General features: G+C 46.0%; 1 pseudogene across 1 annotated transcript in view; it reads left to right on the top strand.

The window, feature by feature from the left end:
* LOC311144374 (calcium-activated potassium channel subunit alpha-1a-like) overlaps window positions 1-12,469 on the top strand; it is a 53,125-nt pseudogene extending 40,656 nt beyond the window's left edge. The window contains exons 12-13 of the transcript in view: window positions 10,374-10,483; window positions 12,447-12,469. The product of the transcript in view is annotated as a calcium-activated potassium channel subunit alpha-1a-like (transcript). The remainder of the gene's footprint in view (window positions 1-10,373; window positions 10,484-12,446) is intronic.
* Window positions 12,470-12,707: the final 238 nt, after the last annotated feature.

Genomic DNA, 12,707 nt, shown 5'->3' with positions numbered 1-12,707 from the left:
CAAAGCCGCCCGTCTGCCATGAGCCTTCAGAGCCGTCCGCCAGACCGGAGCCGCTAGAGCTCTCCGCCAGACAGGAGCAGCCAGAGCCTTCCGCCAGACAGGATCAGCCAGAGCCTTCCGCCAGACAGGATCAGCCAGAGCCTTCCGCCAGACAGGATCAGCCAGAGCCTTCCGCCAGACAGGATCAGCCAGAGCCGTCCGCCAGACAGGATCAGCCAGAGCCTTCCGCCAGCCATGAACAGCCAGATCCGTCAGCCAGCCATGAGCAGCCAGATCCGTCAGCCAGCCATGAGCAGCCAGATCCGTCAGCCAGCCATGAGCCGTCCAGCCAGGATCCGCCAGAGCCGTCCAGCCAGGATCCGCCAGAGCCGTCCAGCCAGGATCCGCCAGAGCCGTCCAGCCCGGATCCGCCAGCCAGCCAGGATCCGCCAGAGCCAGCCAGCCAGGATCCGCCATTCAGTCCGGAGCTGCCCCTCAGTCCGGTGCTGCCCCTTAGTCAGGTACTGTCCCTTAGCCCGGTGCTGCCCCTTAGCCCGGTGCTGCCCCTTAGCCCGGTGCTGCCCCTTATCCCGGTGCTGCCCCTTATCCCGGTGCTGCCCCTTAGTCCGGTGCTGCCCCTTAGTCCGGTGTTGCCCCTTAGTCCAGGTGGGGTTAGTTGGAGGGTGGTCATTGGGAGGAGGCTACTGAAGCAGGTGGTGACTGTGGTGGGGTGGGGATCACGACCGGGGCCAGAGCCGCCACCGTGGACAGACGCCCACCCAGACCCTCCCCTAGTCCTTATGTTGGTGCGCCCGGAGTTCGCACCTTTAGGGGGGGGGGTACTGTGACACTCTGGCTCCATGGACTTTGATATTTGAGCCAGGGTTGTTCATTTTCATTTGTTTGGGTGTATTTCTATGTTGGGGTGTCTAGGTTGTTCATTTCTATGTTGGGTGATTGTGTTTGATTAGTCATATGACTCCCAATCGGAGGTAACGAGTGTCAGCTGTTCGGCTCGTTATCTCTGATTGGGAGCCATATTTAAACTGTGTGGTTTCTCCTTGGTTGGTGGGTTTTTGTTCCATGTTTCTGTCAGTGTTACAGAGGACTTCACTATCGTCATTTGTTGTTTTTCGTGGTTGCTTTAATTAAATAAAGTCATCATGTTCACTCCACGCGCTGCGTATTGGTCCGCTTCTTCAGACGATCGTGACACATTTAAAGGTGTCCCATACAATAAGGGGATTTGCTGTACCTATGTTATGTCAGAAAAAATCAGTTATAAATTCCTCTGTCCTAGTTAAAAACAAGTTATCATCCAATAGGCCTTGATAAAATTTCCAATATCCTCGCCCACGTGGAAATTCAGTAAGAGTAATGTATATGCCAATTATATGATGGTCCGACCGCATTCTGTCCCCTATCAACACTTTTTAAACTTTTGGTGCCAACGAGAATGACATAAGAAAGTAGTCAAGACGACTAGCTTGATTGAGTCTCCGCCATGTACAGTGGGGAAAAAAAGTATTTAGTCAGCCACCAATTGTGCAAGTTCTCCCACTTAAAAAGATGAGAGAGGCCTGTAATTTTCATCATAGGTACACGTCAACTATGACAGACAAAATGATTTTAAAAAATCCAGAAAATCACATTGTAGGATTTTTAATGAATTTATTTGCAAATTATGGTGGAAAATAAGTATTTGGTCAATAGCAAAAGTTTCTCAATACTTTGTTATATACCCTTTGTTGGCAATGACACAGGTCAAACGTTTTCTGTAAGTCTTCACAAGGTTTTCACACACTGTTGCTGGTATTTTGGCCCATTCCTCCATGCAGATCTCCTCTAGAGCAGTGATGTTTTGGGGCTGTCGCTGGGCAACACAGACTTTCAACTCCCTCCAAAGATTTTCTATGGGGTTGAGATCTGGAGACTGGCTAGGCCACTCCAGGACCTTGAAATGCTTCTTACGAAGCCACTCCTTCGTTGCCCGGGCGGTGTGTTTGGGATCATTGTCATGCTGAAAGACCCAGCCACGTTTCATCTTCAATGCCCTTGCTGATGGAAGGAGGTTTTCACTCAAAATCTCACGATACATGGCCCCATTAATTCTTTCCTTTACACGGATCAGTCGTCCTGGTCCCTTTGCAGAAAAACAGCCCCAAAGCATGATGTTTCCACCCCCATGCTTCACAGTAGGTATGGTGTTCTTTGGATGCAACTCAGCATTCTTTGTCCTCCAAACACGACGAGTTGAGTTTTTACCAAAAAGTTCTATTTTGGTTTCATCTGACCATATGACATTCTCCCAATCCTCTTCTGGATTATCCAAATGCACTCTAGCAAACTTCAGACGGGCCTGGACATGTACTGGCTTAAGCAGGGGGACACGTCTGGCACTGCAGGATTTGAGTCCCTGGCGGCGTAGTGTGTTACTGATGGTAGGCTTTGTTACTTTGGTCCCAGCTCTCTGCAGGTCATTCACTAGGTCCCCCCGTGTGGTTCTGGGATTTTTGCTCACCGTTCTTGTGATCATTTTGACCCCATGGGGTGAGATCTTGCGTGGAGCCCCAGATCGAGGGAGATTATCAGTGGTCTTGTATGTCTTCCATTTCCTAATAATTGCTCCCACAGTTGATTTCTTCAAACCAAGCTGCTTACCTATTGCAGATTCAGTCTTCCCAGCCTGGTGCAGGTCTACAATTTTGTTTCTGGTGTCCTTTGACAGCTCTTTGGTCTTGGCCATAGTGGAGTTTGGAGTGTGACTGTTTGAGGTTGTTGACAGGTGTCTTTTATACTGATAACAAGTTCAAACAGGTGCCATTAATACAGGTAACGAGTGGAGGACAGAGGAGCCTCTTAAAGAAGAAGTTACAGGTCTGTGAGAGCCAGAAATCTTGCTTGTTTGTAGGTGACCAAATACTTATTTTCCACCATAATTTGCAAATAAATTCATTAAAAATCCTACAATTTTCTGGATTTTTTTTCTCAATTTGTCTGTCATAGTTGACGTGTACCTATGATGAAAATTACATGCTTCTCTCATCTTTTTAAGTGGGAGAACTTGCACAATTGGTGGCTGACTAAATACTTTTTTTCCCCACTGTATATCTCACTAGATCAGGATATTTAAGCCTCCATATATCTACTAGTTCTAATGTATCCATGACATTCACGATTTCCTTAAGAGCATGAGGGTGATTGTTTGTAGTGTGATTTCCTTTACGGTCCATTGAGCTATTTAAAACGGTATTATAATCTCCCACCATAATAATAGAGTCTTGAATTGCTTGCAAGGTCGATCATTTATTATATATATTTTCAAAGAAGTGTGGATCATCATTATTTGGTCTGTAAAGGTTAATGAGCTATATTTGTTTATGGTCCAATAACATATTTAAAATAATCCATCTACCTTGCGTATCTGTTTGGACAATTTGCACATTCGGATCGAAATTACTGTTAATTAATATCATCACCCCCTTTGAGTTTCTTAGGCCATGGGAGAAGTATATTTCGCCCCACCCCCTATTCCTTTTTCCACGCAACTTCATCTAGAATTGTTGAATGGGTTTCCTGTAAACAATAGATATTATTTAACATTTTTACATTTTCGTCATTTAGCAGACGCTCTTATCGGTTAGGACATCTACTTTGTGCATGACACAAGTAATTTTTACAACAATTGTTCGAACCCCCCCCCCCCCCCCCCCCCCCCCCCTCCAACACACACTACCCCCTCCCCGCAACAGATGCTGGACACAAACTCACACACACTCTCACACACACTCCCACACACACGCTCACACGCTCACACACTCAACCCCCCCCCACAACCAACCATAAGATCAGATGCTCAATGGTTGATACATCCCAGAGCCCAACTCAAGAAAGGACCTGATTTACGAATGCATATACAGTTACAGCCGTTTGAGAAAGCATGCAAGATTGAGCAAAAGTGAACAACAATGTGAGATTTGATTAATCTATTTAATCTATGTTAAGTCCTAGGTGATGGAGATCAGATCCACCCTCTTCACCTGAGACACAAACACTCTGGTCCCCCGTTGTAACCATTTTCCCAAGCATCTCCATGCAGTCATACCTTTGATTATTTTGTGCCACTTGGGCCACAATAGTAAGCCCCCTCTCTGAATGTCTGAGTGTGACCCCCTCCCCATGGGTTACTGCAGCCAGTGTTGCTAGCACTGCCACTACCTGGGTGGGGGTACCCCACCGGAATCCCCACCGGCTAGGTACAAGGTCGTCAAGGTTCTCATTAGCAGCTTTGAGAATTTCCTTGTATATTATGCTCCCCATCGGGGGCTCTGGCTTCTTACTTTCTCATGTTCTTCTTATTTTTATTTGTGTGTTTTTCTTCTACCTTATGCTATTTTTAGTACTACATTGATATTGATTACTGCATTGTTGGATTCAGAGCTTGAAAGAAAAGCATTTCACTGTACTTGTGCTTGTGACATTAAAACTTGAAACACACGCAAGCACGAACACACACGCACAATCACACACCAGTGACTGCTGGGTCGATCTGTATCTTTCTCCCGAGGATCATTTTCTAATTGGTTTAAACTGTCACACAAATGCAAACACTCTCACACACATGTACGTAGGCATGTACACACACACACAAAAACAAACACACCCTCTCCATCTCTCTCTCTCTCAGCCTGTGCCAGAGTGGAGCTGTCACGACACACATGAGTTGTACGCTTTGGCCTGAGGAAACATGGGGCAATTATAGTCATAAATAATAATGGGATTGGGTACATGACATGGTGAGTGATGGGGCCTCTCAGAACTCATTTACATTACTTTGTGTAGCAATCATCGGCCCTCTAATGTAATGCTAAGCAAATGAGCCTTTTTGAATGTTGTGCAATTTATCGCAAGTCAACTGGCACTGGGCTGCAGTCTATAAATCATGTTAAAACACATGCCCCCAATGACAGCTAAATCAACATAAAGTAATTGCTTTGAAATGTGGAAGAACCAAGCTGGCTGGACAAGAGGGGGGAGGGGGGGCAGCAGAGAGGGAGGAGAGGAAAAGAAGGGAGGGTGGAAGAGTAAAGTGTGTGGGGCTAAGTTTCTAACCTCACAATGACTCTGGAAGTACAGATGTTTGTAGAATGCTCTGGAGGAACTGTGCATGCATGCCGAGCTGTTTTTACCCAGTTTTAACAGAAAGTCTGTGTGTGTGTGTTTAACTATACTTGACCAACTGGGAACATTTTGTTAGTCCCCACAACGAAAAAGGCTATTTCTAGGAGGTTTAGGGTTAGGGTTAGGGTTAAAGGATAGGTTTAGGGTTAAGGTTAGGTTTTGGGGTTACGGTTAGGGTAAGGGTTAGGTTTAGGAAGGTTTAGGGGTTAGGGAAAATAGGATTTTGAATGGGAGTCAATTGTGTGTCCCCACAAGGTTAGTTAAACCAAACTGTGTGTGCATGTGTGTATGTGTGGGTGGGTGCGTCCGTGCGTGCATGCGCAACATAACAAATCTTACAAATCGTGTGTAAAGAGTTTATATTTTTTCTTGTTCTACAGTTCGTAGGGTTGGTTGGTATCCAGATTTTCATATCGTCATACCGCCATTCTCTCATCCCTGGATTTACGGTACTATCGGTTTAGTACACAAGGGGGTGCCAAAGAACACAAAAAAGCCCATTGGGGCGTCTATTACCAGAATGCTAACAAAAGGAGCACAAGTAATAGCGAATTTCCATGGAGACTGATAGCTCAATAAGCTAATGAGGGCAAACGAAAATAAACAAATTGCAAAGACAGGCAATCCAGCTCATAAAGTTATACATAACTCAGCAAAAAAAGAAACGTCCTCTCACTGTCAACTGCGTTTATTTTCAGCAAACTTAACATGTGTAAATATTTGTATGAACATAACAAGATTCAACAACTGAGACATAAACTGAACAAGTTCCACAGACATGTGACTAACAGAAATTGAATAATGTGTCCCTGAACAAAGAGGGGGTCAAAATCAAAAGTAACAGTCAGTATCTGGTGTGGATCTCCTCCTCATGGACTGCACCAGATTTGCCAGTTCTTGCTGTGAGATGTTACCCCACTCTTCCACCAAGGCACCTGCAAGTTCCCGGGCATTTCTGGGGGGAATGGCCCTAGCCCTCACCCTCCGAACCAAGCAGGTCCCAGACGTGCTCAAAGGGATTGAGATCCGGGCTCTTCGCTGGCCATGGCAGAACACTGACATTCCTCTCTTGCAGGAAATCACGCACAGAACGAGCAGTATGGCTGGTGGCATTGTCATGCTGGAGGGTCATGTCAGGATGAGCCTGCAGAAAGGGTACCACATGAGGGAGGAGGATGTCTTCCCTGTAACGCACAGCGTTGAGATTGCCTGCAATGACAACAAGCTCAGTCCGATGATGCTGTGACACACCGCCCCAGACCATGACGGACCCTCCACCTCCAAATTGATCCCGCTCCAGAGTACAGGCCTCGGTGTAACGCTTATTCCTTCGACGATCAACGTGAATCTGACCATCACCCCTGGTGAGAAAAAACCGCGACTCGTCAGTGTAGAGCACTTTTTGGCAGTCCTGTCTGGTCCAGCGACGGTGGGTTTGTGCCAATAGGCGATGTTGTTGCCGGTGATGTCTGGTGAGGACCTGCCTTACAATTGGCCTACAAGCCCTCAGTCCAGCTTCTCTCAGCCTATTGCGGACAGTCTGAGCACTGATGGAGGGATTGTGCGTTCCTGGTGTAACTCGGGCAGTTGTTGTTGCCATCCTGTACCTGTCCCGCAGGTGTGATGTTCGGATGTACCGATCCTGTGCAGGTGTTGTTACACGTGGTCTGCCACTGTGAGGACGATCAGCTGTCCGTCCGGTCTCCCTGTAGCGCTGTCTTAGGCATCTCATAGTACGGACATTGCAATTTATTGCCCTGGCCACATCTGCAGTTTATTGCCCTGGCCTCCTTGCAGCATACCTAAGGCACGTTCACGCAGATGAGCAGGGACCCTGGGCATCTTTCTTTTGGTGTTTTTCAGAGTCAGCAGAAAGGCCTCTTTAGTGTCCTAAGTTACTGTGACCTTAATTGCCTACCGTCTGTAAGCTGTTAGTGTCTTAACGACCATTCCACAGGTGCATGTTCATTAATTGTTTATGGTTCATTGAACAAGCATGGGAAACAGTGTTTAAACCCTTTACAATGAAGATCTGTGAAGTTATTTGGATTTTTACTAATTATCTTTGAAAGACAGGGTCCTGAAAAAGGGACCTTTATTTTTTTACTGAGTTTATATAGGTAGGAACTACCAAATACCATTTTTGGTGAGTTTGGACATTTACAAGCGAATGTGAACGAGAGACATTGTGCAAATCAACAAAGTTTTGATGCATGCTTGTCTGAAGGAAAAATAGTACTGGCTCTGGAGCAGAATATGTACACGTTGTGTATGTGTGGAGTCTGGAGTCACTAGGGCAATGGGCCTGCCTGCTCTGCTCAGAGAAGAGGGGGGAGGAGCAGACGGGCGAGAATGGAGAGGAGAAAAACTGCACAAATAACTAATCCAAAGAGCTTTGACTTATCAAACACGGCAGAAAGCTAACACAATATGATGCCCCATCACCTTATTAATTCAGCCACTTACTTACTAGCAAGTTAAACTTAGGGGTCACGTTAACGCAGAAGTTTTTCACGCAGGAAAAAAAGATAAAACACAAATATCTGGCTGCGTTTTGCAAACTTTGATCTAAAATGCTTCTTATTGTAATTTCTGCTAGACATCAGACTCATTTTGTGCTTCAGTTGCAGTTCTAAACTCAGATGAGAATTAATGAACGGGCATTCTATCAGCAGACAGTGCTCTGACTGATGTGGAGCTACTTTCTCTGGTACTTTTCTCGGTGTAGCCAGCCTACATTTCTCTGGTAAAATGCAAGATCAACTTTAAGCAAAACACTAGGAAATGTATCTGGCTACATTCTTTCTATGATAAACATAAGAAATATGATGGCCATGTATAGTTTTATCAAAAAATATCTTGCTTTTTCTTTGTAAGCTCGTTTCCCTGAGATTCAGGGTTAGTGTTTGGTCTCTGGCAGTATATGATCTGACAAACAGAGAGAGAGAGATTGATATTCTGTGAATGAACAGCAGAGGGGGTAAGAGGTGACTGGGCAGCTGGACTAGACTGTATTCACTCCAGTTAACATAATGGAAGTCCTGTAGCCACACACACAGACACACAGGGCATGTTCAGGACCATTCATTGAATGAGTACTTTTAAGTCTGTCAGCCGCTGTGAATGAGTAACTGAATGAGTACTGTATGTGTGTGTGTGTGGGTTTGAAACTGTCAGCAGTGAGGCACCGGTGTGTGTGTGTGTGTGTGTAGGTGTGTGTGTGTGTGTGTGTGTGTGTAGGGGTGTTTGTGTGTGCGTAGTGGGCAAACACTGGCCTGTCCATCAGTGTCCGTTACCCAGAAAGGGAGTGAGATTAATGACTGCAGGGTCAGAGAGAGGAACACAGCCAACCCCCCCCCCACACACACACACACAAACACACACACCAGCTGCAGTGAGAAATACATTCACACAAACACTAGCTTGAGTGAGAGGTACACACACACAAGCAAGCAGCTCAATTCCATGAGGTACATTCATACACATAGTACTGAGGAACGGCATGTCAGAGGAGTGATGTAATAAAGACGACATCTTTTGGCTGCATCACCTCTTGGTATGGCAACTGCTTGGCATCCTACCGCAAGGCGCTACAGAGGGTAATGCGTATGGCTCAGTACATCACAGGGACCGAGCTCCCTGCCATCCAGAACCTCGAGGCGGTGTCAGATAAGGCCTTAGAAATTGCCAAAGACTTCAGCCACCCATGTCATAGACAGTTGTCTCTGCTACCGCACGGCAAGCGGTATCGATGCACCAAATCTGGAACCAACAGGACCCTGAACAGCTTCCACCCCAAGCCATAAGACTGCTAAATAGTTAGTCCGGGTAGCTATTTGGTTATCTATTTACCTATCTGCATTGACCCTTTTTGCACTAACTTCTTTGACTCACGACATACGCTGTTGCTACTGTTTACTGTATATCTTTATTCCTAGTTATATGTACCTATCTACCTCAATGACCTCGTACCCCTGCACATCGCCTCGATACTGGTATCTTTGTATATAGACAAGTTATCGTTACTCATTGTGTATTTATTATTACGTGTTTTACCTTTCTATTACTTCTCTATTTTATTTCTCTCTGCATTGTTGGGAAGGACCAGTAAGTAAGCATTTCACTGTTAGTCCACACCTGTTGTTTACAAAGCATGTGATGAATAACATTTGAACTGATTTGATTAATGCAGTACCTTTAATTAAAATCTCTCGTTCAGACGAGTGGCTTCATTACTGGAACATATGAGGACCATTAGAATGACCACTTGTCATTTAAAGACTTAAACAACATACTGAAGTAATCCTAATATTAGGGTTGCATCCTATTCAATGTATAAAGCACTACTTTTGATCAGGGCCCATAGGGAATTGTGTGCCATTTGGGACGTATCGTAGGTCAATGGTGGAGTCTTATCCAATGCTTTCCAGGGATTAGTCCCCCAGCAGCAAGGTTGGGACAGATAAAGTCAAAATGCAAAGCACACTTGAGGAGCCTGAAATGGAGACTCTTTTGGATGGGAGCCTCGGGATAGACTAACTGACTGACTCAATAATGGCGGAATAGTACGGACAGATGGGCTGACAAATGGACAGACTGACTGACAGAATGAGCAGGATAGATCTGACCTTGTTGTGCTCAATGTATCATCTTGGTATATAATGTATATAATGTACAGTATATAATGTCTATAATGTATATCATGTATATAATGTATATACCAAGTATGGGGGTAGACATGGAAGAAAAACTCTGTACTAGATAGATTCAGTATAAAACACACTTAACAAACAATGTGCAAGACCAGCTATAGATATACGATGGTAAAGATAGATAGTACACAGTTCCAGTTTTGGGTAGGCTGAGGGCCCATGCAGGCCTAGGGGCTGTCTGCCCAGTGTCTCTGCAGGCCTGAGTACACATTCTCCATTCTCCATCCTCCAGCTCCAGGCCCCAGGCCCCAGGCCACGTCCCCCTCAGCTGTCCAGAGAGGAATGTCACCAGGCGGGGGAGGGCAGGGAGAGAGAGACATCATTATCCATTTTACACACACACACACACACACACACACTCCCCCCTCCACACACACACACAGTCAGAGTGAGCAGGCAGGAGTTGAGGACAGTGAGAGTGGACATGACTCCCCCTGGAGCCTGGCAATGCCCTGGTCTGCTCTCCTCTCCTCTGCTTTACTCTCCTCTTCTCTAAACCAGTGCTGAGGATGATGGGACCGAATTAGCCATGCTCGGGCGCCGCCCGCCCGGCGCTGTCACCACTAATCGGGCCAGCGTCACCTCCCGTCGCCGTCGACAGGGTTGTCACGGTGAGTCAGGAAAGGTCAGCGACGCTCAATTAAAGCTTCCCCCGTCGGCCAGAGAGAGGGAAAGGGATAGAGAGAGAGAGAAGGAAAGAGAGGGAGAGAGGAAATAGCACAAGCTGTGACAAACCGCCCTAATGACTACGACAGTGATAACCCTGCTCATGATCAGAAGTGTGATAACCAACCCCCCTTACACACTCACGCAGGCACGCACACACACATCCCAAATCAGTCCTGTGACAAATCACTTGGACACAGTGTAACAGCATTAAGTATGGAATAATCACAGGGTTGTGTAGTGCTATATCATACATTCAGCTGCTGTGTGCCACAACCACTGCGGAGCAGACAGTCTCATATCTGACCTGGGTTGTGTCTGGATAACAAAGTACTGACAGAAGTCTGGAATGTAGAGCTTCAAAACAAATTCCCTTTCCTCCATTTCTCTCAGATCTCATTCCACTAACCCTCTCTGTATTCCTCTCTTTACAACCTATTCTCGCCTTTATAGCCTGCCTGCCAAAAACACCCTAATGTCCTTGTGCTCCCACTCCATCCATTCTCACCTCACCTCACTTGACCTTGTCAAGCCCTTACCCTCCCACCCCTCTCCCCCCGTCTCCCCCTCCTCCCCTGGTCGGTCCTGCCCAACCCCAGCCAGAATTATCTGTGCCATTGGCCCCTCCTCCCATATCCATCAGCCTACTCACATTGTTTTGACATCTAGTTAATTCTAGCCCGATGATTTATCAAACTCTTATTACGGCCCGCTGAAAGCCTCATTTAGTGTCCTGATGTATGGTAATGATAGCTCCCTCTGCCGCTGTGAAGCCCTGAATCTTAACTAACTTCGTCCTCTCCTGTTCCCTCTCTCTCTCCCTCTTTTATCTTCTGCTCTATATCTTTTCACGGTCGCACTCTTTCTTTCTTTCTCTCTCTCTTCGTTTTCTTTGTTACTTCATTTTGTGTTATTTTTTTTACATCCATCCTTTTTTTAAATCCATCCTTGCTCAATAATGTGATATGATTGGTCAATCTGTCATCCCATATTCTCTCAGGTTACTCATATCTGTCAGGTTTTAGATTAAGCCTGTGACACCAGCACAATGTATGTTGGAATGTATCCAGCCACTAAGCAGCAATATCACTGTCCTGGGCTGTGTCCCAAATTACACCCTCTTCCCTATTTAGTGCACTACTTTAAACCAGGGCCCATAAGTATCTGTGTACTATAGGGAATAGTGTGCCATTTGGGATGCAGAACTGCTGACTTCTTCCAATTGAACCTAATATGAACGTACCACATTAGCAGCCAACGATACCGACCTATCATCATCGTCTATGTCAGTCCAGTTCCTGAGAAGTCTGAGAAAATATACTTTACTCCCATACCACATCATCAGATATCAGCGTCACAAATCTAGAATTACTTTGCAGCTGACACAAACCAAAACAGTGTGTTTAATAATTCACAGTGTAGCAGGGTTTGGGGGCATTAGTCATCACTGAGATGCAATACAAGCTTGTGAGAAATCAATAGCACCAAATATCCATCCTCCTCCTCCTCCTACTCCACCTCCTCCAGTCCACCAAACCTCAATAGATTCTTAATGCGTTCGGACTCAACGTAAAACACACTGTATCCTTCTTGCTCTGAGGGTTGATGTCTTTATGAGGGGGCTAGTGTTGTGTAGGCCTGCTGTGTGGTGTGGTGTTGTGTTGTGTTGGCCTACTGTGTGGTGTTGTGTTGGCCCGCTGTGTGGTGTTGTGTTGTGTAGGCCTGCTGTGTGGTGTTGTGTTGTGCAGGTCTACTGTGTGGTGTTGTGTTGTGCAGGTCTACTGTGTGGTGTTCTGTTGTGTAGGTCTACTGTGTTGTGTTGTGTTGTGTAGGCCTGCTGTGTGGTGTTGTGTTGTGTAGGTCTACTGTGTTGTGTTGTGTTGTGTTGTGTTGTGTTGTGTTGTGTAGGCCTGCTGTGTGGTGTTGTTTAGGCCTGCTGTAAGCTTCAGCATATAGTAGAAGACCGAGGTAGAAACAAAGGACAGAGCATAGACTAAGAGAAGTTGAACCCCCCCCCCCCATCACCCTCCCTGCAGTCCCCTGCACAGCCACCCCCAGTCTCCCCTGTCCTCCACCCCCAGGGGACTTTTAAATATTTTACTGGCCTGTAACATTACCTTAATGTCTCTGAGCATTTCATTCAGGTGGAGCCTAATGGAGAGTGAAGGA

Source organism: Coregonus lavaretus (genome assembly GCF_964263955.1).
Source record: "Coregonus lavaretus genome assembly, chromosome: 17".
In the NCBI taxonomy this organism is placed as follows: domain Eukaryota; kingdom Metazoa; phylum Chordata; class Actinopteri; order Salmoniformes; family Salmonidae; genus Coregonus; species Coregonus lavaretus.
Note: the sequence above shows the minus strand (reverse complement) of the source record. Positions and strands in the feature narration are given on the sequence as shown.